Here is a 19,463-nt window from a genome sequence, read left to right on the forward strand (position 1 = left end):
GAGCGCGACCGAGGGAGAGGTCGTACTAGTAGTAAGCAAAGCTTCTCCTCATTTGCGAGTTGATGGGACACATCAAAAGTAGTGTATTAGTCTCCAAAAAGGGATGACCATGTCCATGGCTACTATCCCGTGCTCCGTCATTTAGTGTGTCCATGATTCACGTTCCATTGACAAAGTAACATTGTGTACGTGCCATCGAATAGAATAACTTAATTTATAAAAAACGCGTCATCGCGTCATGATCAAACTTTCATTTGTCCATGCGTGGTTCCCATGAACACCTACTACACTCACCAAATTATCAGGCGAGCTGCCTGTTCGTAAAAAAATGAGCTCACCGTGTACCCGCGTGTGAGTACTAGGGAAAGAGGCAAAGAGTATCTGCATCAGTGCCTTCACCTCTTCTCTTCGTGCTCATATTCCTTTTTTTGGGTGATTTGTGCACGTACTCCACCTACGTTCGTGACCATAGTTGAATCTCTCCTACTATACTTAACTCCATTTTCTTGCATGACACGTGGACCCAGATGTTGGATGTCCCACATGTTGGCAATACTTAGAAGAATGCTTTCCGACGACCGAGAAGGAGCAAGAAACCTCACGGTGGAGCGTCTGGACTCTTTAATATTTTTATTCAGCGGTATAAAATCTACCCAATTTTCTCCACAGTAGGTCGAAAGAGTCCGAAACACGGTAGCCCAGTGTAGTTACATCATACATGGCCAACCCACGCTATCACCATATTTCTTGGCCTCCGTGAAACACCCAACTCTAGTAATCCACCAGCCCGTATCGCTTCTCACTCCTCGTCTCTCTCAAAGTGCGACGGGCTAGCAATTTTGCCACCTATTGAGGTCAGTTAACTCATCACTCGCTCCCACATGTTAGCGACATGCCAAGAGCATTCTAAAAAATTACTGTACTCTATTGTTATGCCAAGAAGAGGAAGCGCTTTGACCGACGGACCAAATGAGACAGGTGTGCCATGCCGTGAGTGGGTCCAGTGTCTCGTTTTGAACTTGTTTGGTGTAGTAGTACGTAACACTAGGTTTTGCACATTCATACAATGATGAAAATCCCCACTAAAAAGGTGCTTTTCTTGCTGCTAATCGCGTCACACGTTCTTGTTTTGTGCGTTAAAGTGATAAGTTCCATAGCTAAGATGTAATTATCTACTCAATGTAAAACATCCTTTTTTAGTACTGTAGTACTCCACACGCATGCATGGGTTGCGATTAGTACTACTCCCTTCATACATACCTATATATAGGGGCTAATGTATTCTTGAAGTTGCCTTTTACTATTGATAAGATTTTATATAATTTGGAAACTATATCCTTCGAAGATCCTTTCACATACGAATTTGACGGTATGCTTTGAGCAACTTGCATGCCCTATACTGCTCCTGTTTGGATACTCTAACTTAGCTAGAGGTTAGACTAACTCATGACTAACCCTGAACTAACTCTGGCCAAAGAGGTGTTTGGATGACAGGGTTAGATTGACAATAAATGCACTTGATGGAGAGATAAAAGTGATTTTTGAGTGGGCCCCATGATAACTAGCTCCAATTAGCACCACTTGGCTGGCGGGATAGAAAGAGAAGGGTGATTTTTCAGTGGGCCCCATGAGAACTAGATCCAATTAGCACCTCTTGGGTGGGATAGTTTTTTTTGGGGTGGGTTAGATGCAACTAGCTCAAACTAGCCCTCATATTTGGATACTTTAGGGTTATTTTAGCCCAAACTAGCTCAAACTAACTCTAACCCATGGATCCAAACAGGACCTTTGGATACATTAGGGTTATTTGAGCCCCAACTAGCTCAAACTAAATCTAACCCATGGATCCAAACAGGGCCAAAGTTAGTCTCGGAAAATGCATTAAGCCCTATATACATGGATAGACGGAGTACATGATACTAGCAAACCCTCACCATTAGTAGTAGATCACTGGTTGGTTTTGCTTTTTGATTCGGTTGTTGTGCTGCTACCGTCCAATATTTGCGTGTGGTTGTTTCTAGAATAAAATAAAAGGAGGGTGTATAAGTCACCTTACGAAAACCAAATACTCCCTCCTTCCCAGTTTATAGGGCTTAATTTGAAAATCTCTTCAACCAAGGTGGATGATGAATGGTGGAATTAATTTCGTAGTTTGCAAAAGTACTTAATTAGTACTCTCTTCAAAAAAAGGTTAGTTCACTGCATGTAGTGCTATTATTTAGCAGATAAACATTAAGTTCTCTCGTTTTCGCCTCCTTCTTGGTGACGGTGCACAACCTATATGACTTATTCACCTAGACGGAGGGAGTAGTACTTATAGTGGGAAAGGTGAAGTGATGGTTGCTTCGCCCGAGCAACTTATTACACTTGGAATATTGGAGTACCAGCGGATTCAACGGAGAGAGAAATGATGGTTTCTTCGTCCGAGCAACTTACTGTAGTGAAGGTGGGGCTGTGTGATTTGACTGCTCATTTGTCATTATTACTTCGGCGCAACAACCATGATGAATCTCCCCTGTAGTTGTGCACTCAATATTGTTGCATGGCAGGTGGAGCCGGATGAAGGGTGTCCCACATGTCGGCGAAACGAAGTTCAATTGTTTCTGGCTTTGCTATCAATCTTTCAGGATTTGTTTATATGTATGCATAATTGTCCAGCATAATGAAATTGTACTGCGATGCTATGAAGGTTTCCACTTTGGTTCACGTAGAAAAAATGTTTCAACTTAGGACTTTGTGTCCTGTTGCCTCAAGATTGTCTCGTTACAACATTCCATCAAATACAAATGAAACTACCATGACTGCTAATGCATCTCAATGGTTCGTAGATCAGCGCCAATATTAACATCACAACTGAAGACAAAGTTGTGAGAAGGTGTACAAATAAAGAAAAATATATAATTGATCGATGTTGTTCATAGGCATGGCTCCATTTCCTGGGCACAGTGTTCATTGGTTGGCAGCTAGTTTCACGTAGCTCTGTAGCCAAGAAAGAGGTGTATGGAGGACATCACAATCTGATCATTTTGTGCAGTTCCACTAAAATCGAGCTGATCATCCCTATTTGCAAAGATGTTCAGTCAATGTGATTACAATAATAGTGGAACTAGACAATGAAACATAACACACATAAATAGAAGCCGATCACCTCTGTGATCTCTCTTTTCGACTAACTACTTGTTGGAGAAGATTAGGCACGGAGTTGGATGAGGAGAATAGTAGAACCAATCTCCCTTTCTGCAGTCCCAAGTAAATGTAAAAACGTTGCTAGTGTGACATTTTGGCAGAACTGCACAAAACACTCTTAAGAAAAAAGTGATTTGTGCAGTTCACCAAAAGCTCGCAATAGCAACGAGGTGAAATGGATAGCCCTGTTTGCAAAAAAGAGGTAGAAAGGAAAGAAATGCTGCCCAATAATAGGAGTTGAAGACACATACGCTAACAAAAAAGATGCATATTCCATGTCAAAAGGCAAAAATAGCAGCATGGTGGTTCATCAAAAATGGTATGAGGACGAGATTGCAAGACGGAAAGTACGCCGGCCGAGATACGTTTTAAGCAAAGAACTAAAGAAGATCCACATGCAGGATTTTCCACATGCAGCAACGTGGGAAGATGAGCAGTGGAGCAAGGCCAGAGGAAGCTCTACCCGAGGGTCGTCGGGGTGTAACTAGGAGCGCTTCGGCGGCCGAGATCTGCCCATACTGCGGCACTAAGCAAGTGGCGAAGGCCCTACCGCGCCGGAGCTTGGTCGGAGAGAATGGCGAGTACCGCAGATCGGGACGTGCTGCCTCAACACCGTCGAACGGAGAAATGATGCACATCCTCCCTTTCCACCGGCGGATGGGATGCGTCCAGTTCAGTGACCAATGGTGAGAGAGAGATGCCACCGCCGCCTTGTGTGAGATAGTGTGACAAGAGACAAACCCCGACAGGCAGGCTCCATTGTATATAGTGGAGCAGACTTCTTTTTTCCCGATGACAATCATTTTATATTCTATACATGCCATTGAGGAATATAACTTTATTTAATACTAACACGTCAAGTCGAACTTTGTTCCGTCTATGCGTGGTACATGACCCTCCTTCGAGTAAACAACCTCTACACACATCAAATTATCACCTGGTCTGCCTTTTCGTACAGAAATGAACTCCACAGTGTACCCACATAGGTGTGACTAGGAACGCGGTGTGAGTACGTGCGTCATGCGTGCACCTCTTCTTTATGTGCAGGTACTTACATACGTGGGTGGGTGTGAGAGAGATGGTTTGTGTGAAACAGAGGCAATGTGTCTATGATATCTCAAACAAAAAAATGTAACATATGCGAAGTGTGTGAAACAGAGTCATGGATATATCATATATAGAGGGAGTGATCCACGAGAAGAGAGTGGAGGGGTCATCAGTGTGGGATACTGATAGAATCGGAAACAGGGATGAAGTGTGTGGGTGCGCGACCGATAAGAGTGCCATTGAATATGTGTTTGCCCATGTCAAAGATACATGGCGGCTGGCCTACTGGATTGTGAGAGGGCAGAGGTGCAGTTTGTCTCTATGGCATGGATACCTACCTACAATGTTTGACTATCAGTATGTGTGGGTGGGGGGGGGGCAAAGACCTCACTATAGAGAGGTAGATGGACTGGTATATGTGTCGAGAAGGAGAGAGACCTAGCTATGTATCGAGGGAGATCGATTGGCATCCATGCATATGTGTAGTAGAGAAATAAGGTTGGGAGAGAGACAAAGGTGGAGTATTGGAGGATTGGTGGTGGAGTTTCTTCTCACAAATGGTGAGAGAGGCCTGCTAGACAGACGGAGGGTACGAGTGCAATATCAATAAGAGTGGGGATATCTGCCCGTCTATGCACGTGCATGTGAGAGATGGGTCAGGAGGTATGCAAGGATGATGAGGGGGGACGACATGGTTGTGGTAAGCAGACTTAATTACATAGGAAGATCATTCCTCGTGTGTCGGAGAAAGGGAGAGACATAACTAGTGTGGTACGTCGATCGGTGTGTGGCGAAAACGAATTATAGTCAGCCTAGCTATATGTAGGGAGATTGATAGATATACATGCATGCATGTGTTAGAAGCAAATAAGGTCCGGAGAGACAGGTAGGGGGAGAGGGGTACATGTAGGAGGTGGTGCAAGAGGCTTACTATGTTGAGGGGGAAGGAGTTTGCGAGTACGAGATCGACGAAAAGAGGGGCTAAAGTGTGCAACTGCATGGAACCGTATTGGACATAGGGGGCATAGACGGTGAGAAGAGAAGAGGGCGAATTTGTGTTTGTGGTAGGAAAACTTGGATAGAGAGGTATATCGACCAGTGTGTGTGCCAGGAAGAAGGAGCCAGCGGCCTACACACACCATGGGTGAACGACCTATAGAGAAATAATGAACGTGTGCGATGGAGGGGATGCTGAGGGAGGGTGAGAGGGGGGCAGGCGTGTGCATGCATGATAGAAAGTTAGTGCTAGCTATGAAGAGAAGAGGATTTTGTGGGTGTAAAATACAAACATAGATCATAATTCATTATAAAAAAGTGGATCCAGATATTCGAAGAAGATATCATAGTGATTTAAACCGACGCATGCATGAATGAATATATATAATGGTGATACGCATGGTGTGGTTATGAACATGTTATACTACATATAATATATAGAACATTGATTATAATTTTCGATAACGTGTGGCTTTTGCAGCTCAGGTCTAAATACTTGTCAAAATGTAGGGGGCAGGGCACTATAATTTGTGTGATAAACACGGCGTACCTATGAACATGGTTTAGATTATGAAGATCTAATTAGTACATCAGATGTACTATTATTTGGAATCAACATCAAGTGTATTAAAAAATTTGAATTCGATTTCATATAGTACACATAGTTCATATCTATGTCTATAGTAATCATGTGGTGTGTTGTTAAGATAATACAAGATTAATGGTTTAAGTTGGCAACAATCATGATTGTAGATTCTTATTCAAGTATAGAAATGAATTCAAATTTAGTTCGAATTGCAGCGGTAGTATAAACATTTAGAATGCACTAAAAAGTTGGTATGAGTAGGTTACATGCATTATACAGCCAGCGAAAAAATTTAATTGGACATAACATGGATTCAGAGCTTTGAATACATTTATACAGTAAAACGTGACAAGACTCTCTCTTTGTGTGCTGTGAATAGTTTATTTTTGTCTTCTTTTTTTTGTTGAGGGAAGTGCGAATTGATTTGGTACGTACAATATTACACGTTAGGCTTGTCCCTAAAATTCAGCCCGCACCTTGTTATATCCCGAAAATTCAGATATCGTACTCCCAAAACCCGCGCTTTGCTAACCCGAAATTACAACGGCGTGAAAACTCCCTCTAGCTGCCAAATCCCGACACGTGAAATCCCCCTTCTAACCCTGACCGAAAGGGCCGCTAGTTCAAATCGGTGGGGGTGCTTTTGTAACACACCCTACATTTTGGACAATCGCGTCCCTAAGTCGTGCTTCCACCCTCCCATCGCCTCCTTTTCGCCATTTGAAATCCCAGGTCGTCATAACCTCTCTGCTCCAGCCAAAAAAACCCACCCTCCTTCGTCCGCCACCTCACCGTTGCCCAACCGGAGAGTCTTCCCCGATGACGTCATCCACCACAACAGCTCGTCGTCACTTATCCACCTCCCAAGAGGAGGATCCGTCGTCGATTTTGTTGTCCCGCCTTTTCAGCCACCCCGTCCTCAAACTCCAAGGAGCTGCTCTGAGGATCACCTCGTCTATTGCAGCTGCTCCATCACCACAGCACCGCCTTAATCTACTCCACTGGAACCGCAACATACTCACCGATTCCTTGGATGAAGCCGAGGCCTACTCGACGCCACCAAAGAGGTTGTACACTCATCGCATCACACCCTTATGGCGCCGATGGTGCTCCATCCCGCACCCCCATGGCGCAGCTACCTCGAAGCCGATGCCGTAGGCGACATCTCCATGGCGGCTCTCCCCAGTGCGAGGCCCCTTCGGTCGTGGCGGCCATACTAGCCGGATCTGCTACTACCGCTCCGGCTCTCGCTCCCTCGCTCGCGCTGCTGCTGCTGCTCTCGCTCTCGCTCGTGTTGCTGCTCTTCTCTCCCCCTCGCTCGTGCCACTGCTCTGATCTCCCCCTCGATCATCCTGCTGCTCTATTGTTGCTCTTGCTCACGCTGCTGATGCTGGTACACGGGCTGCTGCAGCTACACGAGCTGCTGCTCTAGCTCTAGTTCATGCTGCTCCTCCAAGCGCTGCTGCTCCGGCTGCTAGCAGCTACAATGTTCCCCATTGATCGCTTACTGATTTAGATCATTGTTTCTCTACTACTAGTTCTCGAGGGGCCTAAGCTACATGTGAAGTGCCTCTCTGCTACCAGTGCGTTCAGTTTTGACAGTAACATTCAGATTCCACAATAAATTTCAGTTTCCACACTTAAGTCTAGAGTCAACTGTTTTTACCTCATCTGTTGTAGTCGGGTGTTTTTTGGTCATGTAAATTTTACATCTTCTATTGGAGATGCTATTAGAATCCCACTTGAGATTAATGATGTTTGTCTTGTACTGTTTCAGCCTTGACGTCTTACGGCTCGCTTGAGCTTCTCCAATGACGGAACCATCCATCACAATAGAGCAGTGCCCTGGACGCCGTCTATAGATTCCTCAAATCTTCCACCACACCACCGTCAACCACCTATGCCTCAACTTCTTCAGCGACCAACACAATGATGCTGAGGTCGACATGACTAAGGCAAAGAGGTTGTACACTTGTCACATCACTTATTACTCAACATTCGTGTCGATCCATTAGGGCTATTTTGGTTCAAAGGAAAAAAGTAAAGGAAAAACATGCAATAGGAAATTTCTCCTATGGCACTCTACTATTCAATTATTCATGCATTTTGTTGAAAAGAATGGAGCAAAACATCCACCTGGACCTACTTTTCAAAATCCTATGCATGGAAACAAGACGAAGTGCATTAGTGGAAGAATAACATTCTAACTGTACACGCTTTCATATGGTTTCACTTTAAATTGGCCATGTTTCTTTGCATTCCTCTACTCTTCCAATTCTTGTGAACCAAACACCCAAGTTGACAAAAATATTGTGTTTACAAACACTCTATTTCCCATGTGCATTCCTATCCTATTCTGGTGATTTTCCTATCCCTGCATTTTTAGAATCCTGCAAGCCAAAGGAGCCCTTACAGAATTACTTCAGTTACAGGTAGGTGTGGAAGAAAACTTTGTGTGGCTTGTCCTACTCCTGCCGCGACATTGTCCACCTCACCTGAGCTGCTCCATCAATAGAAGCATCCGACAAACTAGACATCACGACTCCTGACCATCTTTCGCCGCCTCAGATCTCCTTCCGTGCCGCCGACACCCACAACAACTACATCACCATCATCGACTCAGCAGATGAACCCGATGTTCGGAATCGTTGCATGGAAAACAATTTTTTTTGACACACACGCAATGATCTATCCATGGATATGCATAGCAATGAGGGGGAGAGTGTGTCTACGTACCCTCGTAGACCGTAAGTGGAAGTGTTTCACAATGCGGTTGATGTAGTTGAACTTTCTTTCTGATCCACCGATCGAGTACCGAATGTACACTACTAGGGAAACGGCTATAGATGAAATGGACACTACTGGCGCACCACATGTGTGGTGCGCCATTAGTATATAGCAATGGCGCACCACATACAGGTGCGCCATTAGTAATATATTACTAATGGCGCACCTGGTGTGTGGTGCGCCATTAGTAGTTTTGAAAAAAAATTGTTACTAATGGCGCACCATGGGATAATGCGCCATTACTAGTGGACATAGTAATGGCGCACCACACCCACCGTGCGCCATTAGTAGTTTTGAAAAAAAATTAAAAAAAAAATGTTAGTAATGGCGCACCTGTGGACAGTGCGCCATTACTAGTTTTAACTAGTAATGGCGCACTGTCCACCGGTGCGCCAATACTAAGTTTTTTTCAAAAAAAATTCAAATTTTTATTTTTTTTTAAAACTAGTAACGGTGCACCGTGGGTGTGGTGCACCATTACTAGTTTAACTAGTAATGGCGCACCACCCCACGGTGCGCCATTACTAACTTGGCCCAAAAGTTCCACCGAATGCAACCCCCCCTGGACCGCCTTTTTAGTTTTAAAAAAATAAAACAAAATGATGGAAATGTCAAAAAAATAAAAGGAAATAAGTTTCCCATGTGATATGTGGTCTAGTTGTTGGGAAAATTTACAAATATGAATTTCGACTTTAATTGCAAAATCTCTCTGGAAATTTGTAAAATGGGCATAACTTTTGCATACGAACTCGGATTAAAAAGTTTTTTATATGAAAAATCATCTACTCAAAAAATTACATCTGAATTTAACGGGGGGAACCCCGTTAAACATTTTCAAAATCCCCAGAAACCTAACAGAAAAAAGTTACGGGGCTTTCAAGATCTAGAGGCAAAAAAATTCAAAAAAATTCAAACTTACTAGTGGCGCACCGTTTACTAGGTGCGCCACTAGTAACAGAAAAAAATTGGTTTCGAATTTTTTTAATTTATTTTCAAAAAAGATACATAATATGACCGGAAAGTTTGAAATATTTTTCAAAATTTCATCATAGTCATGAACATGAACAAAGTCCTAGACATCAACAAGGTATAATAGGATTGATATGATAGATATATCAACAAGTGTCTGTTAAGTGAGGTGGTGCTGGGGTTGGATAGAACTATGAATTTAAGCATGCTCGGGCTGGAGTAGTGTGAGGATGGGTGACCTTTCAGAAAGTTTGACCACTTAGTGCGATTTGACCCGAGATTAAGCCATAGTGACCCCGGATTAAGAAAAAAACGAAAACAAAAATTTGAAAAAAAAATGAAAAAAAAATTCTGAAAAAAAATTGTAACTAATGGCACACTTCTATGTGGTGCACCATTAGTATCTGGTATACTAATGTCGCACCATGGGCTATACTAACGGTGCACTGCCTGGTGCACCAATAGTATCTGATATACTAATGGCCACCACAGGTGCGCCATTAGTAAAAAATTCTAATGGCGTGGTGCTAGTGGCGCACCTGTAGTGCGCCATTAGTAGGCAAAACAGGTGCGCCACTAGCAGGCCTTTTCCTAGTAGTGGTACGACACCTCCAGTTCTGCACACGTTCAGTTCGGTGACGTCCCTCACCTTCTTGATCCAGCAAGACGTCGAGGTAGTAGATGAGTTTCGTCAGCACGATGGCGTGGTGACGGTGATGGTGAAGTGATCCTTGCAGGGCTTTGCCTAAGCACTACAAAAATATGACCGGGTGTGTAAACAATGGAGGAGGTGCTGCACAGGGCTAGGCAATTGTCTGGTGTGTGCTAGGGGCGCCCCCAACATATATATAGGTGGGAGGGGGAGGGGAGAGGCCAGGAGGCGCCCCAAGTAGGACCGAATCCTACTTGGTCTCCTCCCAAGCCACGAACCCCCCTGCCATATATATCAGAGGGGGGAGGAAAGAGGGGGAGGGGCGAAGGAAGGGGGAATCCTATTCCCTTTCTTTTGTTTCCACCTTCCCCTTTCCTTCTCCTCACTGGCCGGCCCATATAGGGGGCGCACCAACCCCTTGCGGCTGGTGCGTGATGTCTACTATGCAACTTTATTCTTGTAGACTCGTGCTGGGCCTCCAAGCACAGAGTTTTGTAGGATAGTAGCAATTTTCCCTCAAGTGGTTGACCTAAGGTTTATCAATCCATGGGAGGTGTAGGATGAAGATGGTCTCTCTCAAACAACCCTGCAATCAAATACAAGAAATCTCTTGTGTCCCCAACACATACAATGAAAATTTGGATAGGTGCACTAGTTCAGCGAAGAGATGGTGATAAAAGTGCAATATGGATCATAGAAATATATTTTTATAATCTGAAAATAAAAAAAACAGCAAGGTAGCAAACGATAAAAGTGAGCACAAACGGTATTGCAATGCTTGAAATTGAGGCCTAGGGTCCGTACTTTTCGCTAGTGTAATCTCTCAACAATGCTAATCCAATTGGATCATATAACCATCCCTCAATGTGCGATGAGGAATCACTCCAAAGTTCTTATCTAGCGGAGAACATAAGAAGAAATTGTTTGTAGCTATTCTTTCCGATCGATATATCCAATAGTTCATACTAAAATAACACCAAGTTATTCTTTCTGATCGATCTATCAAGATTTCGTACTAAAATAACACCAAGTTATTCTTTCCGATCAATCTATCAAGAGTTCGTACTAAAATAACACCAAAGCAAATTCAGATTGATAATACTTAATCCAACACAAAGAACCTCATAGAGTGCCCCAAGATTTCTACCGGAGAAACAAAAGACGAGAACATGCATCAACCCTATGCGTAGATTACCCCAATGTCACCTCAGGAATCCACGAGTTGAGTGCGAAAACATATTTAATCAATATAATACCCCATTGTCACTAGGAGTATTCATATGCAAGACATATATCAAGTGCTCTCAAATCCATAAAAGTATTCAATCCGATAAGAACAAAATCTCAAAGGGAAAACTCAATTCATCACAACAAGATAGAGAGGGGAAAACACCATATGATCCAACTATATTAACAAAGCTCGGGATACATCGAGATTGTGACATCTCAAGAACACGAGAGAGAGAGAGAGAGAAAGAGAGAGAGAGAGAGAGAGAGATTAAACACATAGCTACTGGTACAAACCCTCAGTCCCGAGGGTGGACTACTCCCTCCTCTAGACTACTCCCCCCTCATCATGGAGACCATAGGGATCATGAAGATGGCCTCCAGTGATGATCTCCCCCTCTGGCAGGGTGCCAGAATGGGCGTACGATTGGTATTTCGTGGCTACAGAGGCTCGCAGCGGCGGAACTTCCGATCTAGAGTTATTTCTGATGGTTTTTATATTTATATGATTTTATTGGCGTTGGTTTCACGCGAAGGTGGGCCTCGAGGTGAGCACAACCCACCGGGGCACGGGCAAGGGCCCAGGCGCGCCCCAGTGTCTTGTTCCCTACTCCTTCACCTTCTGGTCCTTCCATGAAGCTTCGGTGGTCTCTTTTGTTCCAAAAAAAATCGTCGAAAAGTTTCAGTCATTTGGATAACTTTCATTTCTACACAAAAAACAACACCACGGTAGTTTTGCTGAAAACGGCATCAGTCCGGGTAAGTTCCCTGCAAATTATACCAAAACCATAAAAAATTGTTGTACACATGGCACGAATACTTTATAAATTGTAGATACGTTGGAGACGTATCAGCAACCCCAAGCTTAATTCCTACTCGTCCTCGAGTAGGTAAATGATAAAAGAAATAATTTATGAAGTGTGAATGCTAGCAAAGTGCATAAGTTTGATCAATGATAATTTCAATCACTTTTCCTTGCATCATAACAACAACTCTTTCTCATAAAACTTTTCATGTTAAAGTAGCAACCAATTCACATGTTAAGGATCAAAGAATGAATTCTCTTGAAACTCAACAACCTATATTCTTAGTCACCAAACAATTGCGATTCAACTTATTCAACAAGGTCTAAGTAAGAGCTCCACATACTAAATCATCATATAGTCTTCCATGATTGCTACTACTCAAAGCATATTCTTAGAACAAATGGCATCCATCAAACACAGAGAAAGATAGGGTCTTAATACTTCGCCTCCCAACTCATTTATCATAGAGATAATTGTCAACAATAATAAATCATGATCAGATATATTTGACTGGTGATATGTGCCTAGATCGTTCCCCACCACATGATGCTTGCCAACTAGAGATTAATCAAGGTTGAAATGAGAATTTATATTATTGACTCTTTGCATAAAAATAAATATTGATTAGTAAAAGATAAGCCCTTCGCAGAGGGAAGCAGAGGTTGCCATGCACTTTTTATTTGGATGCCCAAGCTCTTAATGCAAAGGAATGTCACGTTATATTGCCCCTTATGATGGCATCCTTTATTATACAGTCCATCACTTTTATTACTTTGCCATCAGAAGTTCGTACAACACTGTATTTCCCCTTACAATAAAAGATCAAACATAATTAGGAGCAATTTTTATTGCTTTATACACCGATGACAACTTACTTGAAGGATCTTATTCAATCCATAGGTAGGTATGGTGGAAACTCATGGCAAGAAACTGGGTTTAAGGTTTTTTGGATGCACAAGTAGTATCTCTACTTAGTACGAATTTTTGGCTAGCAAAAGATCCTAGGCAAACACCACATGTTGGAGGTTCTATAACAATATAACTTCTATGCAAATATACACAACCATAACTCATTACATTGTCTTCCTTGTCCAACTTCAACTAATTTGCTCAAGTTTGAAAATAATTAATGGGTGTTCAAAATCGTAGAAGATTTCCAAGATAATATATTTGCATGTGAAAGTTCACTTCCTTATACTAATCATTCATGAATTGCTTGCATGACCAATATTGTGATTGTCAAGCTTCAAAAGATTTCACTTTCTAAACCCAATGTGAAGCTACTACTAGGCATGATATGAACATATAATTTCAACTTATTACATTCAATTTATTCAACAATTTTCTCATAGGATATAAGTGAAGCACGAGAGTAAATGACAAACTACTCCAAAAAGATATAACTGAAGATCATGCGAGTAGCTATGTAGATGGGTAGCTATTTTGAGGACTCTTTTATTTAAAAATTTCAGATATAAGTATCTTCTTAAAACAGCAAGAAAAACAAAATAAAAAGGCATTCCAAAAATAGCACACATCATGTGAAGAAGCAAAACCTTAGGCTTAGCCGATATTAACCAATAATTGTTGAAGAAGAAAGGTGGGATGCCTACCGGGGCATACCTAAGCTTAGATACTTGAGAATTCTTAGAATATTATATTGGGATGCCTTGGGCATCCCCAGGCTTGAGATTTTGTGTCTCCTTAATTGCTTTTATATCATAGTTTCGCTAAATCTTAAAAACTTCATCCACACAAAACTCAACAATAACTCGTGAGATAAGTTAGTATAAATCAATGCAATAACCTTATCATTCTCTACTGTAGAAAATCACTAAAATTATTATTTAACATTGCATACTAAATTTCTCTACATATTTAATAGTCCTATCCTCAAATAGAATAATTAAACAAGCAAACATATGCAAACAATGCAATCATAACAACAATCTGCCAAAACAGAATAGTCTGTAAAGAGTGCAATATTCATCATACTTCCCTAACTCCAAAAATTCTGAAAAACTGTCACATTTTAAAAAATTTATTATAGCTTACTATGCAAAAATTTTAACTTTTATCACATTCTGAATTTTCTAGAGAATATTTGCAACCACAACAAACATTCTGTTTTGAAACAACCAGAAGTAGTCTTGCAAAATAAGCATGGCAAAGGCTATACTCGACGTTTTTATTGAAATAAAAGATGCAAAACATTATTATAGATAACAGAGAGAAAATCCTAACAAAATAAAATAACGCTCCAAGAAAAACACATATCATGTGACGAATAAAAATATAACTCAAGTAAGGTTACCGATAATGTTGGAGACAAAAAAGGGGGTGCCTCGGTCATCCCCAAGCTTAGTTGCTTGGATCCTTCGTGAATGTTACCTTGGGAGTGACTTGGGCATCCCCAATATTAGGGTCTTCGCACTACTTATTCCCCTCATATAAATATCTCACCCAAAACATGAAAACTTCAATCACACAAAACTTAACAGAACTTCGTGAGATAGGTTAGTATGATAAAGAGCAAACCATTCACTTTGGTACTGTCAAAGACAAGATTCATAATTGTTATCACACAATGCCTACCGTAGCCTATCATTTCCACAATTTATATTGAGAAATATATAAGCCACAGAAACTAGGAAGCAAGCAAACTATGCATTAAAAACAGAATCTGACAAAAAACAGAACAGTCAGAAGTAATCTATAATCCAACCATACTTATGAAACTCCAAAATTCTGTAAAATTAGGACAATGTAATAATTTGTGTGTCTATCACCTGTAAGAAATTCAGATCAAAAGAACATTCCAGTAAATTTTACAAATTCCTGGACTCAGCGCAAAAGTTTCCATTTTTTGACAGATTCAAGTCAACTATCATCCACACTATCCCAAAGGCTTTACTTGGCACTTCATTGAAACAAAAGCAATAAAACATGATTAATACAGTAGAATAATCATGTGAACACACAAAAACAGTAAGTAAAGGTGTTGGGTTGTCTCCCAACAAGTGCTTTTCTTTAATGCCTTTTAACTAGACATGATGAGTTCAATGATGCTCGCATAAAAGATAAGAATTGAAACATAACAATAGCATCATGAAACACATGGAAAGCACATTTAAGCCTAACCCACGTCTTATGAATAGGGATTTTGTGAGCAAAAAGTTTATGGGAACAAGAATCAACTAGCATAGGAAGGCAAAACAAGCAAAACTTCAAGATTTTCAACAAATAGAGAGGAAACTTGATATTACTGAGATATGTAGAAGCACATGTTACTCTCCCGTAATAATTTTCAGTGGCATCACGAATGAATACAACAATATAACTATCACATAAAGAAATCTTTTCATGATGCATAAACATGGAAATTTTATTACCCTCCACATAAGCAAATTTATTTTCATGAACACTAGTGGGAGCAAACTCAACGAAATGACTATCATGGGATTGAAAATTAAAATCATGATGACTAGTTTCATGGTTATCATTACTCTTTGTAGCATACATGTCATCACCATAATCATCATAGATAGGAACTTTGTTATCATAGTCAACTGAAGCCTTATCCAAAATTTTGGATTCATCACTAAATAAAGTCATGACCTCTCCAAATCCACTTTCATCATTGTGATAAGATTCAACACCCTTCAATATAGTGGGATCATTACCTAGAGTTGACACTCTTCCAAACCCACATTCATCATTGTAATCATCATAAATAGGCGGCATGCTACCATTATAACAAATTTTCACATCAAAACTTGGGGGAATAAAAATATCATCTTCATCAAACATAGCATCCCCAAGCTTATGGCTTTGCCTGTCATTAGAATCATGGATATTCAAAGAATTTATACTAGAAACATTGCAATAATTCTCATCATTGATGGATTCTATGCCAAACATTTTATAGCATTGTTCCTCTAACAATTGAGCACAATTTTCCTTTCGATCATTTTCACGAAAGAAGTTATAAAGACGAATAATATGAGGCAACCTCAATTCCATTTTTTTATAATTTTCTTTTTATAAACCAAACTAGTGATAAAACAAGAAACTAAAAGATTCAATTGCAAGATGTAAAGATATACCTTCAAGCACTCACCTCCACGACAACAGTGCCAGAAAAGAGCATGATGTCTACTACGCAACTTTATTCTTGTAGACTCATGTTGGGCCACCAAGCGCAGAGTTTTGTAGGACAAAAGCAATTTTCCCTCAAGTGGATGACCAAAGGTTTATCAATGCGTGGGAGGCATAGGATGAAGATGGTCTCTCTCAAACAACCCTGCAATCAAATAAAAGAAATCTCTTGTGTCCCCAAAACACCCAATACAATGACAATTTGCATAGGTGCACTAGTTCGGCAAAGAGATGGTGATAAAAGTGTAATATGGATGCTAGAAATATATTTTTATAATCTGAAAACAAAAAAAACAGCAAGGTAGCAAACGATAAAAGTGAGCACAAACGGTATTGCAATGCTTGAAAATGAGGCCTAGGGTCCGTACTTTCTCTAGTGCAATCTCTCACCAATGCTAATCTAATTGGATCATATAGCCATCCCTCAAAGTGCGATGAAGAATAACTCCAAAGTTCCTATCTAGTGGAGGACATAAGAAGAAATTGTTTGTAGCTATTCTTTCAGATCGATCTATCCAAGAGTTCATACTAAAATAACACCAAGTTATTCTTTCCAATCGATCTATCAAGAGTTCGTACTAAAATAACACCAAGTTTTTCTTTCCGATCGATCTATCAAGAGTTCGTACTAAAATAATAGCAAAGCAAATTCAGATTCATAATACTCAATCCAACACAAAGAACCTCAAAGAGTGCCCCAGGATTTCTACCGGAGAAACAAAAGACGAGAACGTCCACCAACCCTTATGCGTAATTACCCCAATGTCACCTCGGGAATCCGCGAGTTGAGTGCCAAAACATATCTCAAGTGAATAAATATAATACCCCATTGTCACCACGAGTATTCATATGCAAGACATATATCAAGTGCTCTCAAATCCATAAAAGTATTCAATCCGATAAGATCAAAATCTCAAAGGGAAAAGTCAATTCATCACAACAAGATAGAGAGGGGACACCACCATATGATCCAACTATATTAACAAAGCCTATGATACATCAAGATCATGACATCTCAAGAACATGAGAGAGAGAGATTAAACATATAGCTACTAGTGCAAACCCTCGGCCCCGAGGGTGGATTACCCACTCCTCATCATGGAGACCATAGGGATGATGAAGATGGCCTCCGATGATGATCTCCCGCTATGGTAGGGTGCCAGAATGGGCTCCCGATTAGTTTTTTGTGGCTACAGAGGCTTTGCAGCGGCGGAACTTCTGATCTAGGGATATTTCTGATGGTTTACATATTTATAGGATTTTTTGGCGTTGGTTTCATGCGAAGATGTGCCTCGAGGTAAGCACAACCCACCGGGGCATGGGCAAGGGCCCAGGCGCGCCCTGGTGTCTTGTGCCCTACTCCTTCACCTTCTGATCCTTCCACGAAGCTTCGGGGATCTCTTTTGTGCAAAAAAATCATCAACAAGTTTCATCTCATTTTCAGAACTTCCATTTCTACACAAAAAATAACACCACGGTAGTTCTGTTGAAAACAACGTCAGTCTGGCTTAGTTCCATGTAAATCATATCAAAACCATATAAAATTCTTGTAAACTTGGCATGAATACTTCATAAATTATAGATACTTTGGAGTCATATCAGTGCATTTCCCCTCTTGGCCCATAAGGCCCATATCTTTTGCCAGGGGAGCCCGGAACCCCTTCCGGTGACCCGATATGTGCCCGGTACCCTCTGGAACACTTTCGGTGTCCGTATACCATCATCATATATATCAATCTTTACCCCTCAACCATTTTGAGAATCCTCTTCATGTTCATGATCTCATTCGGGACTTCGAACAACATTTGGTCACCAAATCACATAACTCATATAATACTATATCGTCATCGAACGTTAAGCTTGCGGACCCTATGGGTTCGAGAACTATGTAGACATGACCGAGACACCTCTCTGGTCAATAACCAATAGCGGAACTTGGATGCTCATATTGGCTTCTACATATTCTACGAAGATCTTTATCGATCGAACCGTTATGACAATACTCGTAATTCCCTTTGTCCATCAGTATGTTACTTGCCTAAGATTCGATCGTCGTTATCCTCATACCTAGTTCAATCTCGTTACCGGAAAGTCTCTTTACTCATTCTTACATCATCTCGTGAATAACTCCTTAGTCGTTTGCTTGCAATCTTATGAAGTGTATTATTGAGAGGGCCTAGAGATACCTCTCCGATACTCGGAGTGACAAATCCTAATCTTGATCTATGCCAACTCAATAGACACCTTCGGAGATACCTCTATAGCATATTTATAATTACCCATTTACGTTGTGATGTTTGGTAGAACACAAGGCATTCCTCCGGTATCCGGGAGTTGCATAATCTCATAGTCAAAGGAATATGTATTTGACATGAAGAAAGCAATAGCAATAAAACTGAACGATCATTATGCTAAGCTAACATATGGGTCTTGTACATCACATCATTCTCCTAATGATGTGATCCCGTTATCAAATGACAACTCATTTCCATGGTTAGGAAACCTTAACCATGTTTGATCAACGAGCTAGTCTAGTAGAGGCTCACTAGGGACACTATGTTTGTTTATGTATTCACACATGTATTAAGGTTTCCGTTCAATACAATGATAGAATGAATAATAAACCTTTATCATGAATAAGGAAATATAAAATAACAACTTTATTATTGCCTCTAGGGCATATTTCCTTCAGTCTCCCACTTGCACTAAAGTCAATAATCAAGTTCACATCGTCATGTGATTAACACCCATAGTTCACATCGCCATGTGACTAATACCCGAAGAGTTTACTAGAGTCAATAATATAGTTCACGTCACTATGTGATTAACACCCAAAGAGTACCAAGGTGTGATCATGTTTTGCTTGTGAGAGAGGTTTAATCAACGGGTCTGCCACATTCAGATCTGTATGTATTTTGCAAATTTCTATGTCTATCTGCATGGAGCTACTCTAGTTAATTGCTCCCACTTTCAATACGTATCCAGATTGAGACTCTGAGTCATCTGGATCGGTGTAAAAGCTTGCAAGAACGTAACTCTTTACGACGAA

Source organism: Triticum aestivum, chromosome 4B, assembly GCF_018294505.1.
Source record: "Triticum aestivum cultivar Chinese Spring chromosome 4B, IWGSC CS RefSeq v2.1, whole genome shotgun sequence".
NCBI classification, from domain to species: Eukaryota; Viridiplantae; Streptophyta; class Magnoliopsida; order Poales; family Poaceae; genus Triticum; species Triticum aestivum.